Source organism: Salmo trutta, chromosome 34, assembly GCF_901001165.1.
Source record: "Salmo trutta chromosome 34, fSalTru1.1, whole genome shotgun sequence".
Classification (NCBI taxonomy): domain Eukaryota; kingdom Metazoa; phylum Chordata; class Actinopteri; order Salmoniformes; family Salmonidae; genus Salmo; species Salmo trutta.
The window spans coordinates 5,806,269-5,823,750 of NC_042990.1; the positions used below are offsets into that span (position 1 = coordinate 5,806,269).

Sequence of the window (17,482 nt, forward strand, 5' to 3'; positions counted from 1 at the left end):
TGTCTTTCGACTACATTGACTTCCCCAGGACATTGTCTCGGATCGTGGGCCCCAGTTCATTGCACGGTACTGGAAAGCCTTCTGACCCTGTTGGGGAAATCGGTGAGTCTCTCCTTGGGGTTCCACCCACAGTCGAATGGGCAAACAAAGCGGGCCAACCAGGATTTGGGGGAGTTCCTCCACTGTTTCATCTCCACCCAGGCCAACAACTGAAGCATGTTCCTTGTCTGGTCGGAGTATGCTCACAACATACTGCCAAACTCGTCCACTGGACTGTCGCCAGTCGAGTGTCAGTTTGGGTCCCCCCCCGTTTCCTGAACAAGATGCTGAAGCAGTGGTGCCATCAGCCGAGGCGTTCCTTCGACAATGTTGACTCACCTGGATCAGAGCGCGATCCTCCTTACTCTGTTCATCTGCCCGACACCAAATCGAGGCAAACCGGCACTGAAAGCCTCTTCGGCTCCTCCAACCGGGTCAACAGGTGTGGCTGTCCACCTGTGATCTTCCCTTAAAGGTGGACTTGCAGAAGCTCGCTCCACGCTATGTAGGACCATTCAAGATCCTGAGTCGCATCAACCCGGTCACCTATCGTCTCCAGCTTCCCAGGTCTTTAAGGGTCTGTCCATCCTTCCATGTCTCCCATCTCAAGCTGGTAAGGACCAGTCCTTTCTCTTCCCCCACACCTGCCCCTCTGCCCCCTCGACTTGTCAATGGTCGCCTGGCCTACACGGTCCGGCGCCTGTTGGAGGCTCGTCAGGTTCAAGGCACCCTGCAGTACCTGGTGGACTGGGAGGGCTACGGCCTGAGGAGCGGGTGTGGGTGCTTGCCCGGGACATCCTGGATCCAGGACTCATTCGGGACTTCAACCAACTATGTGGTGGTTGCCCTGGCTCTGCGGCTGGGGCCGCACCTGAAACCTGCCTCCAGCAACTCCCGGATGTAATTGTCCATAACTGCAGCTTCAGGGATCGAGAGGGAGTAAAGACGGCCCCGGGGGAGGGGTGGAGCCAGATAGGAGTTCCATGGCGCAGTCGATGAGCAGAGAGGGTGGCGGCTTGCCTCTTACTGAAGGCCTCCCGGAGGTCGAAGTATTCGGGTGGGAGAACGGAGAAGTCTTGGTCTTCAATGGATGCAGAGGGGCGTGGCGAGGCTCTAGGTGGGGGTCTTAGACATTTAGTCTGGCAGTTCTTACCCCAGTCTAGTATGTGTCCCGTGGACCAGGAGAGTAGTGGGTTATGTAGTGCTAGCCAAGGTTCTCGGGAGCCGTGATCAAAAGAAAACTAAGAGTCTCTAAGTGATTCACCCCAACCTGCAGTAGAATGGGTTTGGTCTGATATTACACCTGGCTGGAGCCAATGGGGCATCCACCGAGGGCTTGAATTTGCAGAGGGATTGTACATTTCATGCAGGGGATTTGTAATTCTCTGGTGAAGTCCTGATCAATGAAATTATCTGAGTCCCTGGAGTCCACGAAGGCTTGAATCTGGTGCTGACGGTTGTCCCAGTGGAGGGTTGCGGGTAGTGACAGATGGTGAATAGGTAGCCAGGGGGTAACTGCACAGCTCGTCAGGGTCTCCCCTTGTCCTGGCGAGCCCTGGTGTTTTCCCGTCAGCTCTGGGCATGTAGCATGGTGATGGCCGAGCTTCCGCAGTAGAGGCAGCAGCCTTCGTGCATGTGTGCCTGTCACGCTCCCGTGGGCTCAGATGTGTGTGTCCCAGCTGCATGGGCTCCTCAATGCTGGGTTCGGGGGGCTTGGGATGCTCAGAAAACCAGGGTACTTGGGTGGTGTCAAAAATTAGATGTCTCACGCGTTCTCGGAGGCAGCCATCTATCCTGATTGCCAACATTATCAGGGACTTGAAGTCCTCTCCCAGTTCCCGAGAGGCCAGTTCATCCTTAATGGAGTTAGACAACCCCTGGTGAAAAGCAATCCACTCTCAGCGGTGAGGGTGCGGAACTCAATGGCGAAGTCAGCCACTGGTCTGGCCCTTTGGCGGATGTTGAACGGTCGGCTGGTCGCTTCTCGTCCGCCGACTGGGTGGTTGAAGACTTGTCGCAGCGAAGGCTAATATGGAGCTGCAGGATGGTGGCTGCTGTTCCCACACTGCCATTTCCCACCCCAGGGCCTTGCCCGAGAGTAGAGATTATATAGGCGATAATGGCGCTATCGGTGTGGAACGAAGAGGACGGTAGCTCGAACACCAGAGAGCACTGGGTGAGGAACCCCTTGCATCCTCCAGGGTGGCCGTCATACAACTCAGGGGCTGGGATCTTGGGTTCCCGGTGCAGGTTCCCTGGAGGAACTACGGCAACGCCTGTAGCACTGGGTGAGGAGACTTGGGCATTGGCTGCTCCTGGGTTGGGGTTGAACTGTGGTTGGAGGGAGTCGGTAATTGCCCGGAGGCTTTCTGATATCTGGAAGAGTTGTTCTTGCTGCCGCCCCAGCAGTGCTCCTTGGTGGGTTACAATATTCTTGACCTGACTGACCTCTGCTGGGTCCATGTTGTAGGCTGAAGCTTGCTGTGATATGGTGAGGTTGGACCAGGTGCAGAGATGAGACCAGACGAGGAATCAGTTGTTAAGGATAAGCATAATACTTTACTGAGAAATGGTAACGGAAGGATCACAGTAACACTGGGAAAACAACAAACACTAAGTCTCAAACTCACTCAGGAGACAAACGCACACGCTTCAGAAAAGAACAACAGAAAACACACCTCCTTTAACAGGGAAATCATAATGAGTAAATAGGACACACCTGAGTGTCGTTAATGTCTCTAGGATGGTCGCCCTCTGGTGACAGGTGAAACCATGACAGAAATTTATTAGAAGTCTTGAACCATGATCACATCACGTACGACTGGTTCAGTGCTTTTGGGGCGACAGGTAGCCTAGTGGTTAGAGTGTTGGGCCAGTAACTGAAAGGTTGCTAGATTGAATCCCCGAGCTGACAAGGTAAAAATCTATCGTTCTGCCCCTGAACAAGGCAGTTAACTCACTGTTGCTAGGCCGTCATTGTAAATAAGAATGTTCTTAACTGACTTTCCTAGTTAAATAAAATATAGAGTACTTCTTGGCGACAAACTCCCGTCTCAGACAATCACTGGTACAGCTGATTAGCTGTCCTGGGTTAAATATCTCGAACTCTTCAAACCATCCCATCTTACTACGAGTCTCAAATCCCCGTAGTACACCACACTAATCGCCCCACTGGAGCGAATGGAAGAGTCAACTCTATTTATTTTTCCAAACGGGCGGTTCGTGTGCAAACTATATCATTGTGAGAATAGTTATAGAATGTGTCCAAGATAAGTAAGTTAGTATCTCTCTCTCTTGGGCATTACGAAACAGCCTTCATTGAGAGGAGGGGAGGCTATGCTTGGTTTTTAATCAAATTAAAATAAATGGGGGGAAAATGCACATCTCTCTTGCTCCATGCGCATACGGGCATTGTGCATCACGGCTGGATAGGCTGTGCTTCCAACGTCAAGATCCATGCCATAACCGCTATGACCAGCTTTTGGTTGGTCTTAAATATCCCCACCAGCGCTGCCTGAAATTGGCACATGTTTTAAAAGACACACCTCAGATATTGCCACCCCTCCCACCTCAGCGCACAAAGTCCTTCGGGTTAGGTTGAGGGTTAGAATTAGGGTTATCGTAAGGGTTTGATTAGGGTAAAAAAGTCCTCACAAGTAAAGTAATACAGAGCTGTGTGTGTATGTTTGTATCCAGGAGACTCTCTCTCTGATTTCTTTTTCCCCCTTACCCCCTCTCTCTCTCCCGCCATCCCTCTGTCTGTCCCCCTGAGCTAAGTTCTATTCCCTGCCAATCTGGCATTAAAAGCTTCCTTTGCGTCAGATATGAGATGCCCTACATCTGTGTATGTGAAATGTGCTTTCCTTCAAGGAGCATGTGTATGAGGTTTAAAGTATGTCAAATCCCCCATCTGACAGAAGCAAGAACATCAGTGGACCTGAGGGGGCTATCTTTTGAGTCTGTCACTCACAATATGAACCAGTCAGGATTGGGGATAGTTACAGAAAGAGAGAATCACAGCTTTGGGTTACTACAGTCAGATATCCAGATAGCTCATATGTGACTCATTTCAGGAAACTAAGCGTATGTCGTGCGTCACTACTTCACAGCAGAGCCATTTGAACATAAACTTAATTTTTTTAATCAAAATGCGTTTTTGGGCAGAAATGCTTTCTGGAACATGTGAACTTTCATGTGCCTTAATAACAAACTTGCATGCCATTTGTAAATACATTTGCCATCTGGAAATAAAATTGTTAAATTACGAACTGAGTCGAAAAGAGAACACACAGAAGGCTGTTATATAAAATACCTGTCTCCGGATTACCACTTCAAACTAAGGCAACTATGGCATCCGTGACAGAGAGGGAGAAGTGTCTATGTATACGAGTAAGATAGTCTAGCTAGCTACATTTTCAGATGTTACACGTTTGTAATTTTGTCAGAAAGTCATTTTCATTTCAAGTTAAAGTGTACTGTTAGCTATCTAGCTAACGTTAGTTGCTGGCTCGCTAGCTAATGTTATGTGTATGATCTGTGTGGTAATATTATTAGTATCTGAGACATTTGCATTGCTAGTCAATGTTAGCTAGAACCTGGTGGTTTAGCTACCTGCAGATTCATGCAGGGTAGTAACATAATGAGTTGGGATTATGGCTTGTTGTTTAGCTAGCTAGCTAGCTACATGTCTAAACAAAAGACTCCACTATGCAAGTAACCATTTCAATAGAATGTTCATGATGTCACTGTGATAACTTTTGATAGTTATTCTGTGTTCTGGCACAGTTACGTCTAACGAATTTATGAACGCTCAACACCCGTTGAATATGGCCAGTGTCAGGAAACGTTTGCAAAAAAGCGTAATTAAATTGTTGCAAGCAGCACAGTTGCAGTCACCAACGCTCTGGATAACATAAAAACAGCCTAACCAGCTCTGCTAGGGCGAGTAAAATACTCAGAGTGAGGTGTTCCCTCATTTATGTCTGGAAGTTAAAGTATGTCAACGTTAGCCAGGTAGCTTGGGTGCTTGACTGCAGAACGCTCGGATCAACCCTACTCCTCGACCAGAGCGTCCAGTGTGCACTCTGAACGCTCAGAGAGCGAAACGCTCTGAATTTACGAACGGACAATCTGATAACGCTCTGAGTTTACAAACGCCCAGAGTGCATACTCTGGCACTCCAGATTGAATTTACAAACACACACGTAGTATAAATCTACCTTTAGTCTTGAAATCTTTGGTTGTTTAAGTACATGGCCTCACATGTGAATCCTTAACTTCTTTGGGATGGGGGCAGTATTTTCACGGCCGGATAAAAAACGTACCCGATTTAATCTGGTTACTACTCCTGCCCAGAAACTATAATATGCATATAATTAGTAGATTTGGATAGAAAACACTCTAAAGTTTCTAAAACTGTTTGAATGGTGTCTGTGAGTATAACAGAGCTCATATGGCAGGCCAAAACCTGAGAAGTTTCCATACAGGAAGTGCCCTGTCTGACAATTTGTTGTCCTTCTGTTGCATCTCTATCGAAAATACAGCATCTGTGCTGTAACGTAACATTTTCTAAGGCTTCCATTGGCTCTCTAAAGCCGCCAGAAAGTAGAATGGGGTGTCTGTTGTCTCTGGGCGAAGAACAGCATCAGAATTTGTGAGTGGTCAGCCTGGGGACAGTGACACTGGAGATGCGCAGTCACGAGACTACAATTTTTTTTTCTTTCAGCCTTTGAATGACTACAGCGTTGCCCGGTTGGAATATTATCGCTATTTTACGAGAAAAATAGCATAAAAATTGATTTTAAACAGCGTTTGACATGCTTCTAAGTATGGTAATGGAATATTTTGACATTTTTTGTCACGAAATGCACTCGCGCGTCACCCTTAGGATAGTGACCTGAACGCATGAACAAAACGGAGCTATTTGAATATAACTATGGATTATTTGGAACCAAAACAACATTTGTTGTTGAAGTAGAAGTTCTGGGAGTGCATTCTGACGAAGAACAGCAAAGGTAATCCAATTTTTCTAATAGTAATTCTGAGTTTAGGTTGTCCCATACTTGGTGGGTGTCAAATTAGCTAGCCTTGATGGCCGAGCTATGTACTCAGAATATTGCAAAATGTGCTTTCGCCAAAAAGCTATTTTAAAATCTGACACCGCGATTGCATAAAGGAGTTCTGTATCTATAATTCTTAAAATAATTGTTATGTATTTTGTGAACGTTTATCATGAGTAATTTAGTAAATTCACCGGAAGTTTTCGATGGGTATGCTAGTTCTGAACGTCACATGCTAATGTAAAAAGCTGGTTTTTGATATAAATATGAACTTGATTGAACAAAACATGCATGTATTGTATAACATAATGTCCTAGGAGTGTCATCTGATGAAGATCATCAAAGGTTAGTGCTGCATTTAGCTGTGGTTTTGGTTTTTGTGACATATATGCTTGCTTTGAAAATGGCTGTGTGATTATTTTTTGGCTGGGTACTCTCCTGACATAATCTAATGTTTTGCTTTCGCTGTAAAGCCTTTTTGAAATCGGACAATGTGGTTAGATTAACGAGAGTCTTATCTTTAAAATGGTGTAAAATAGTTGAGTGTTTGAGAAAATTGAGTTGTGGTATTTTAGTTGGTTTTGTATTTCGCGCTGTGCGATGCCATTGGCTGTTGGCTAGGGGTTCCGCCGGCGGAACGGGGTTCTGCTAGCGGAACGTCTGTCCTCACCAGGTTAAAGAACTGGGTGGGGCTAAAGCTTAAGAGGGTGTGAATGATGCTGAATGGGTGTAGACAAAGAAGAGCTCTCCAGTAGGTGTACCAAAACATCCAAGGGCCATTTTTCTCAAAAGTGAGGTTACAAGTTAATCAACTTTCAAAGCAAAATTACTCTCCCATTATTCCTCAACTGGGGTGTATGATATCCCATTTTTGAGCTCTGAATCTCTACTTTTATCCAATGTAAAAAAACACAATTTCAAATTTTGTGTCGGACGTATCCACTCATTCCACTCCAGCCATTACCACAAGCCCGTGCTCCGCAGTTAAGGTGCCACCAACCTCCTGTGTTTGGGAACACATGTTATAAATCATACATGACCAGCAGCACCAGGCACACTATACAGACACAGTACCGCGCTGCATTAATAACAAGTACGCACAGACACACAGTCTGTATCTTTCCCTTTCTCAACCAACCCCCCAGCACCGCAGGTACTGAACTCCATGTGCCGAAGAGAGAGAGAGAGAGAGAGAGAGAGCTATTATCTACTTCACTTGCATTGGCAATGTTAACATATGTTTCCCATGCCAATAAAGCCCTTAAAATTGAATTGAAATTGAATTGAGAGAAGGAGAAAGAGAAAGAGATCAATGAAGGGTAGGTATAGTGCATAAAGATAATAGGATACCTAATGTAAGTGGAGGATATGTGAATGTGAATAGAGAGACATGGAGATAAAGAAAAAATGAGACACAATGAACAGGAGTGAGAAGAGAGCAGAAAGTAAGACAGAGAAGCAGGAAGAATGAGTGAGAGGTTGATAGACAGGAATAGCCTACCCGTGAAAGAGAGAGGGGCAGAAAGGGCCTGGGTTAGGGGGGAGAGAGAGAGATAGAGAAAAAGAGCGATAAGAGAGAGAGAGAGAGGGCAGGCGGGAGGGTGTGTGCTAAAATAAGAGGCAGGCTCTTGTCAGCACTGTGACCTACTCATGCAGGACTGAGGAATTCTCCCTGTCGACCAGGACACATTCCTCCGGTCCTCAGACATTAACCCACGCGCTGCCGCCCTGTTGGGTTGGAGCGGGTTACACTGGCAGCCCTCACTGGCACTGGGTTGCACCATTGTTCAATGCTCTACACTAGCAACTCATTATTTTTAAGTTTTTATTTCTTTATTTTTTATTGGTTAGAGACAATAGCAGCCACAGTAAACAGCTAGACTACCACAGGCCACCACTAGCCACTTCATCAGTACTGTCCTGTGCACACATTCACCAAGCCTAGTTCTGCACACACAATAAATCAGCACATATATTGTATCTGAAAAGCCACTAATATACATATATTGAAGCATGATTAATTGTGATGCCTAAACTGACACGGCACACACTCACACACAAACACAAACGCTGAAGGGAGCCTATACACATTTCTAAACGAACACAGTAAACAAGAATGGGTTGATCAGGTAAAGTGCATAGCATAACCAAGTGAACCATTGAACTGGGTGTAGGTGTGCATATGGTGCTGCAAAAAACATTGTGACAATATCTGGATATGAAGGGCTCTATTGTGTCGCCAGGGCAGAATGTAGCTCTTATTCTGCTGGTGGGAATGGGGGACGGGGGGTTACAAAGACAAAAATGTAATGTGAAGCTTCTCAAAGCCACATGCTCTCCTTTATACCCCTCTGCTTCTCCATGATTCCCTAGCAATTCACTACATACACTGCAGGATCAGGACATGACCAACTGGCAACCTCACCACTTGTAACTCAAAAATACAGTATGTCAAAGCTCAAACATGCAACCCGCATTGTACAAAAATCAAATGTGACATGAAATACCCATCACTGTAGAACATTATCATTAGTTTGTTATTTAGCTTCCTTGGTAGAACAACCTTAAAGGGAATCATTATAGGATGACTCAGGGATTTGTAATTCAATTGTTCTGGTGGTAAATCAATGGGTCGATCGGTTCCGAGCTCGAAATGGCTGACCAAGTGATCCTCCTCACTGCTAGATGTTTGAGGAAAAAAGATGACCGATAGAGCACTTGATTCTATTCACATTCAGATGACTTCCCTGAAAGGTAAGTGAAGTATGATGGATGATTTGTATTGGTTAGTTTTGAATGAAAATTAAGAGATCGCCTTACTTTCGATGGGGGTAAAAACACCCAAACGTCATAGTTGAGTAAAAGTAAAGATACCTTAATAAAAAATTACTCAAGAAAAAGTGAGTCACCCAGTAAAATACTACTTAAGTAAAAGTCTAAAACTATTTGCTTTTAAATAAGTAAATGTACCAGACAGCCTAATTTTCATGTTTTTTTTTAATTTACGGATAGCCAGGGACACACTCCAACACTAAGATATAATTTACAAACAAAGCATGCTTAGTGAATCCGCCAGATTAGAGGAAGTAGGGATGACCAGGTATGTTCTCTTGATTAGTATTTGAATTAGACCATTTTCCTGTCCTTCTAAGCATTCAAAATGTAAGAAGTACTTTTGGGTTTCAGGGAAAATGTATGGAGTAAAAAGTACATAATTTTCTTTAGGAATGTAGTAAAGTAAAAGTAGTCAATAATAGAAATAGTAAAGTAAAGTACAGATACCCCAAAAACCTGCTTAAGTAATGCTTTACACCACTGCTTACATTTCAGGTCTTGGGCTACATGGAATGGGAGTGGCAATGTTGGGTGCGTAGGTCAGGTCTGAAAAAGAGAAAAAAACCTGTTACGTTTTTTGCAGTCATCTTCAGTTCTTTTGAAAACATCCCGTTCTAGTTCTGTATGCTTGACTGCTGCTCCCCCGCTACCCCTGAAGAGAGGTAGCCTCTGTGTTCTCTATATTTGTCTTTGCTTGTCTGTTAGGCTGCCCATTGTTTTTACTGTACATCCACCTGTCTGTTTCCCAGTATGTCTATCTGCATGTCCGCTTACTGTATACAGTTGAAGTCGGAAGTTTACATACACCTTAGCCAATTACATTTACAAACTCAGTTTTCACAATTCCTGACATTTAATCCCAGTAAAAATTCCCTGTCTTAGGTCAGTTAGAATCACCACTTTATTTTAAGAATGTGAAATGTCAGAATAATAGTAAAGAGTGATTTCAGCTTTTATTTCTTTCATCACATTCCTAGTGGGTCAGAAGTTTACATACACTCAATTAGTATTTGGTAGCATTGCTTTTAAATTGTTCAACTTGGGTAGCCTTCCACAAGCTTCCCACAGTAAGGGGTGAATTTGGCCCATTCCTCCTGACAGAGCTGGTGTAACTGAGTCAGGTTTGTAGGCCTCCTTGCTCGCACACGCTTTTTCAGTTCTGCCCACAAATTTTCTATAGGATTGAGGTCAGGGCTTTGTGATGGCCACTCCAATACCTTGACTTTGTTGTCCTAAAGCCATTTTGCCACAACTTTGGAAGTATGCTTGTGGTCAATGTCCATTTGGAAGACCCATTTGCGACCAAGCTTTAACTTCCTGACTAATGTCTTGAGATGTTGCCTCAATATATCCACATAATTTTCTTGCCTCATGATGCCATCTATTTTGTGAAGTGCACCAGTCCCTCCTGCAGAAAAGCACCCCCACAACATGATGCTGCCACCTCCGTGCTTCACGGTTGGGATGGTGTTCTTCTGCTTGCAAGCCTCCCCCTTTTTCCTCCAAACATAACGATGGTCATTATGGCCAAACAGTTCTATTTTTGTTTCATCAGACCAGAGGACATTTCTCCAAAAAGTATGATCTTTGTCCCCATGTGCAGTTGCAAACCATAGTCTGGCTTTTTTATGGTGGTTTTGGAGCAGTGGCTTCTTCCTTGCTGAGCGGCCTTTCAGGTTATGTCAATATAGGACTCGTTTTACTGTGGATATAGATACTTTGGTACCTATTTCCTCCAGCATCTTCCCAAGGTCCTTTGCTGTTGTTCTGGGATTGATTTGCACTTTTCACACCAAAGCACGTTCATCTCCTTCCTGAGCGGTATGGCAGCTACGAGGTCCCATGGTGTTTATACTTGCGTACTATTGTTTGTACAGATGAACTTGGTACCTTCAGGCATTTGGAAATTGCTCCCAAGGATGAACCAGACTTGTGGAGATCTACAATTTTTTTTCTGAGGTCTTGGCTGCTTTCTTCTGATTTTCCCATGATGTCAAGCAAAGAGGCACTGAGTTTGAAGGTAGGCCTTGAAAACCAAGTTTTCCTCCATAATTTTTCCTGTGCTGAGCTCTATTCCGTTTATTTTACCCTAAAAAACTCCCTAGTCCTTGCTGATGAAAAGCATACCCATAATGTGATGCAGCCACCACATTGCTTGAAAATATGAAGAGCGGTACTCGGTGATGTGTTGTTTTGGATTTGCCCCAAACATAACAATTTGTATTCAGGACATAAAGTTAATTTCTTTGCCACATTTTTTGCAGTTTTATTTTAGTGCCTTTTTGCAATCAGGATGCATGTTTTGGAATATTTTTTATTTTGTACAGGCTTCCTTTTTTTAACACTGTCATTTAGGTTAGTATTGCAGAGTAACTACAGAGCTCTCTGAAATTAGGTGTCCCCCTTGGTCAGTTCAGAGTAATGATCTGTATGTTGATACATTTATTTTTTCCTTAAAATTTTTGGTAATTTTGTACATTGTATATGTTCGATGTATTTATGCAGGGCTCATCTATAAAAGAGACCCTATTTATGACTTCCCTGTCAAAATGAAGGTTAAATAAAAAAATAAAAACTGTTAACCTATTCTCAGTTTTCTATCACAGCCATAAACTCTGTAACTGTTTTAAAGTCACTATTGGCCTCATGGTGAAATCCCTGAGTGGTTTCCTTCCTCTCCGGCAACTGAGTTAGGAAGGACGCCTGTATCTTTGTAGTGACTGGGTGTATTAATACACCATCCAAAGTGTAATTAATAACTTCGCCATCCTCAAAGGGATATTCAGTGTCTGAATTGTCTTGAGTCAATAAGTATTCAAACCCCTTTGTTATGACAAGCCAAAATAGAGTAAAAATGTGCTTAAGTTTCATGGACACACTGTGTGCAATAGTGTTTAACATGATTTTTTAATGACTACCTCATCTCTGTACATCACACGTATATTTATCCCTCAGTCAAGCTGTCAATTTCAAACACAGATTCAACCACAAGTGTAATTAATAACTTCACCATCCTCAAATGGATATTCAGTGTCTGCTTTAGGTGCCCTTCTTTGAGAGGCATTTGAAAACCTCACAGGTTTTTGTGGTTGAATCTGTGTTTGAAATTCACTGCTTGACTGAGGAACCTACAGATAATTGTATGTGTAGGGTACGGAGATGAGGTATCATTAAAAAATCATGTTCAACACTATTATTGTTAAACAAACTTATTTAGGCTTGCCATAACAAAGGGGTTGAATACTTATAGACTCAAGACATTTCAGCTTTTCATTGTTATTCATTTGTAAACATTTCTAAAAACATAATTCCATTTTGACATTATGGGGTATTGTGTAGGCCAGTGACACAAAATCTCAATTTAAACCATTTTAAAGTCTGCCTGTAACACAACAAAATGTAGAAAAAGTCAAAGGGTGTGAATACTTTCTGAAGGCACTGTATCTCAATGAGTCAACCCCATCTACACACACACACACACACACACACACACACAGAGCCAGCCTGCAGAGGAAATCCTTAGGTCTGATCCAGTTAATGTATGATGCTGCGGTTGAATATAATCTCTTAAGTATGAGCAACACAACAGATTCACATACAGAAGAATGGAACTGATAGTGAGAGGAACATTGGGATGCTAAAACAATGGTACACATCGATGGTACACTTATTCCCTATATAGTGCACAACTTTTGACCAGAGCCCCCATACAGCTCTGGTCAAAAGTTGTGCACTACAAAGGGTATATGGTGCTATTTGAGACCTGACCTAAGAGAGCAAGATGTAGACAGATCAGAGCTATGGGCTTGTACAGTATGTATTTCTATTACATGTTTGGAATATCACATGAGCTGCTGGAGGGTGACATTGTTCATATATTTTTCTATATGAGCCTAATGTGATGAATGATTTCCACATTTCTGAAAGGGATGGATCTAGTAGATTTGATATCTGGTACAAGAAAATATTATGATAATAATGTACTCTGTGGTATTTAGATGTGATGTGACCTCCATCTGAGACATACAGTATTCTTGTCATTTACAACCTGTCTCTTCCACTTCAAGCACAGGTATGTACTGTACTATAGGTGCTAAGATGGGGCCATCGAGTCCATGCCAGGGGTAGACCCATATAGTTCACTACCCCTGATCATGAGCCTGCACCCCCATCCAGCCACTGTCACGTAAAGATTACATAACACCCCGGTCCCAATACAGTACACTGGCATTACCATCAACTACCTACAGGACTGAAATCAAAGGCGGTTTGTTGAGGTTGAGGAACACTCAGAGACATTGACTGTCTGACCAGGTGGATTTGAATCAAACCGGTGTACTGCTGGAGCATGGGATCCCCCCCTGACTGATGCTGCTGCAAACCCAGACATTTGCCTCATGTGAACTTTGACATCAAAGACTTTTCCCCCCTCTTTCTTTAAAAGCCATAGGGAGGTCGTGGTGGTGCCAGGGCTGGAACGCCACTAAACAAAGGGACGTCCCACGCAGACTATTGAGATGATGTCTTCATTAATCAAATCAAGACATGTGAATTCATCCTGTAACTATGCATGAAACATGCGTAGAAATTAGGCCGCGTATTGTAGTCATACTGGTTCGACTTAAGCACATACTGCTTCCATTCAGCCACAAGAGCATTAGTTTGGTCGGGAACTCCTGTTTAGCGATTAGGCTTGGCTCGCAGTCGGTGTTCCATTTCATACCAAAGGTGTTCAATGGGGTTGAGGTTAGGGCTCTGTGCAGGCCAGTCAAGTTCTTCGACACCAATCTCGTCAAACAATTTCTCTATGAACCTCACTTTGTGCACGGGGACATTGTCACTCTGAAACTGGAAAGGGCCTTCCCCAAACTGTTGCCACAAAGTTGAAAACACAGAATGGACTAGAATGTCATTGTATGCTGAAGCGTTAAGATTTCCCTTCACTGGAACTAAGGGGCCTAGCCCGAACCATGAAAACAGCCCAGACCATTACTCCTCCTCCACCAAACTTTATAGTTGGCACTGCAGGTAGCATTCTCCTGGTATCCGCCAAACCCAGATTTGTCTGTCAGACTGCCAGATGGTGAGGTGTGATTCATCACTCCAGAGAACGTGTGTCCACTGCTCCAGAGTCCAATGGCGGCGAGCTTTACACCACTCAGGCCGACGCACGGTATTGCACATGGTGATCTTAGGCTTGTGTGCGGCTGCTCGGCCATGGAAACCCATTTCATGAAGCTCCCGACGAACAGTTATTGTGCTGACGTTGCTTCCAGAGGCAGTTTGGAACTCAGTAGTGAGAGTTGCAACCGAGGACAGAGAATTTGTATGCGCTACGCGCTTCAGCAGTCTGCGGTCCCGTTCTGTAAGCTTGTGTGGTCTACCACTTTGTGCTAAGCAGTTGTTGCTCGTCCACGTTTCCACTTCACAATAACAGTACTTACAGTTGACTAGAGCAGCTCGAGCAGGGCAGAAATTTGACGAACTGACTTGTTGGAAAGGTGCGACTTTGAAAGTCACTGAGCTCTTCAGCAAGGCCATTCTACTACCAATGTTTGTCTATGGAGATTACATGGCTGTGTAATCACAAAAACAGGTGTGATTGAAATAGCCGAATCTACTAATTTGAATGGGTGTCCACAGACTTTTGTGTATGTAGTGTATATCAGGCTGATGATGGAGAGGAGAAGGTGGGTTTACATACTGGTACTGGACATACAATACATACGGATGGATTAGCAGCTGGGTAGAGCATATTTGGGTCTTTTTCTAACCAACAATCACATATCAATAACATATGTAGTGTGAATCGCCATTGCCTCCCATGTCATTACATTAATATGACATGTGACGCAAAGTAATGAATGACCATGATATCTTTAAATTAACACAAGACACTGCTTTTGCTATTGCTCTGTGTCGAAATTGTATGTACATACCAAGTCTCTCTCTTTACCAGTAAATATCACCACATCAAACAAGTTATCCCCAAAAATGCAGGAAAGATAATCAAACAAACTTTTTGAAACCGTTTAAGTGTTTCGGAACCAGTAGTTAATTTACCCCGATCTATTGATGACACCAGACCACATCTTGATTTGTGAATATTGTCTTTCAATACAGGAAGACAGACAGATTGAGGGGTACCCGGATGGAAGACGGGACAGAAAAGGGGAAAAGGATGGGAGGAGCATATAACAAAAAGAGAGAAGGGGCGACCCTATATTTCTATTCCCAATTCCCAATACCCATATTGTAATACTAAAATAATCAAACTTGGCTCTCATCAGCCAAGTTGACATGCCCTTCATGCCTCCTTTAACGCTTCATCATAACAAACAACATCCTTTCGATATATAACATGAAACGTGATTGGCACAACCCCACGAATGCGTAGGGAGTCACAGAAGAGTGATCCGCCATAAGAGTGATCCGCCAGGCACCTCTCACTCCAACCCCCCAGACCCAGTCTCCCTCTCTCTCTTTCTCCTCTGTCTGGACCCCCAAAACTGGATGCTCTGAATGCAGCCCCCTCCAAAATCCCCATCTAAATGCGACCAAGGGTAATCCTACAGGGAGGCACTTAAGATAGCATATGTTAGAGAACAGCAGAGGGGAGAGAGTAAGAGAGAGAGGGAGATAGGGAAGAGAGAGAAGGAGAGAGAGAGAGGGGATAGGATGGGGGATTAGGATCCTAGGGAACACATTTTTCAAACAAAAATAAAATAGTTGAAAAATGGAGCAAGGCATGAGGAGGGCGGGAGAAAGGAGAATCTGAGAGAAAGAAAGCGATAAATGTATGAAGAGGAAAAAAGGATATGAACAGACACACAGAGGTGAGAGGGACATTGAAGGAATTAGAAAAAATGAGGAAAAGTGAGGGATCAAAAAACACAAAAGCGATATAGAAAGTACCAGCACACGTTTAGGAGATAAGTCTTGTTCCTTCTCTTTTTCGTTTTCTCTTTTTTTCCTCCTTTTCCCTTGATTTTGACCCCTACTGGTCCCCCCTTCTCTTCTCTCCCTCTAATGTTTCTTGGTAGTGCCGGTACTCTCTCTCCTACCTCTCTTGCTCTCCCACAGAACATGCTCTCCATTTTCTCACTCTTTTTTCTGCTGTCCCCTTTCATCTGTCCATTCCGTGAGCGTTTTCTTCTTTTCTTCGTCCTCTCTTCCAGAATGGGTATGTGAAGAAATTACTCAAAATGAACCGAATTTTACATTAAAGGTAGAGAGCAATTTTTTATATAAAGAGCTAAAATAATAGGGAGGAGTAGATGCACAAATCAATTGGTAGCATGCAGTCTGATGCAGGGGCAATCCAGGGCCTATGTTTTCAGGGGCGCTCTCTATGCAGAGGAGGGGTGAAATGGGACTCGTCTCACTGTACAAGAGGGAAAGACCCAAAGCAAGCAAAGCAAATCAAAAATAAAATAAAAAACTGAGCCCTGTGCTGGCTGCGGTCTCAGGCGAAAGTGGATAGTAGGCGTGTGAGGGAAGGAGTCAGTCCGGGTGTGTGTGAGTGTTCGTGTGTGTGCCTGTGTGTAAAGAGGTGGGAGGGGAGAAAAGGGAGAGCTAGCTAGAGCGAGACTGGGATTTCATGGTGAAATATCCAGGAGGGAGGGATAGAAGAGGAGGAGTGTGTTGTTGGGGAGAGAGGGAAGAGGAGGGGGCTGCTGGAATGAATTTTTTCTCTCTCCCAGTATTCATTTTTTGTACTTCCATTTCTTCCCTCATTCCTGGGTTAATACATTTTCCCTCAGAAAGAGAGAGAAAGAGCACTGCTCTCTCCACTTTGTGTCCTGCCTCTTTTTGCCTCTCTTCCTCCTTGCTTACTTTCCGCTCAGTCTCCCTTTTATTCAGGCAATTTTCTACACGTGCACTTGAACTCTAAATCCTGTCTGACATACCCTCCCCTTACCCTCTTTCTCTCGCGCGCACTTGCTCTCTCTGTCTCTGCCTGTCTCTCTCTCTCTCTCTCTCTCTCTCCTAGACAGAGGATTGAAATAGTGCTTGCAGGCTAAACACAAGAGAGAAATGGAGAGGGCGAGGGGGACAAAAAAGGGGAGAGAGATGTAAATAGAGGGAGGGGAAGAGGCTTAGAAGGGCTGATTCAGAGCTGAGGGTGGCTCTGTGTGTGTGTGTGTGTGTGTGTGTGTGTGTGTGTGTGTGTGTGTGTGTGTGTGTGTGTGTGTGTGTGTGTGTGTGACTTATCATTTTTGTTGCTTAATACTTTGGGTCTTAAAATGTGATTTAATGTGTGGTACACTGGTAAGCCTGAGGCAATGACAAATATAGAAGAAACTACTATGAGGGAGGAAATCATCAAAACATAAAAAACCACAGCAGCAAACTTCAGGGACCTCAACACTGTCTCATGAAAAGCTGCAATAACCAAACACCACGAACTACACACATTCAAGAGTTCCCATAACAGCACAAACAGTGACGATGACTTGTCTTATATCTTTTAGTTTAGGATTGTTTTTTTCCCCCTGCATTATATTCACCATGCATTGTGCCTTCTTGTATTGTTAGCCCCTCTATTA

General features: G+C 43.9%; 1 long non-coding RNA gene across 1 annotated transcript; it reads right to left on the reverse strand.

The window, feature by feature from the left end:
- Positions 1–9,427: 9,427 nt before the first annotated feature.
- On the reverse strand, positions 9,428–16,478 carry LOC115173395 (uncharacterized). Its single transcript, XR_003871603.1, has 2 exons — positions 15,998–16,478; positions 9,428–9,479 (listed from the first exon to the last, which is right to left on the reverse strand). It is a non-coding gene; the product is annotated as an uncharacterized LOC115173395 (long non-coding RNA).
- Between the last annotated feature and the right edge of the window lie 1,004 nt (positions 16,479–17,482).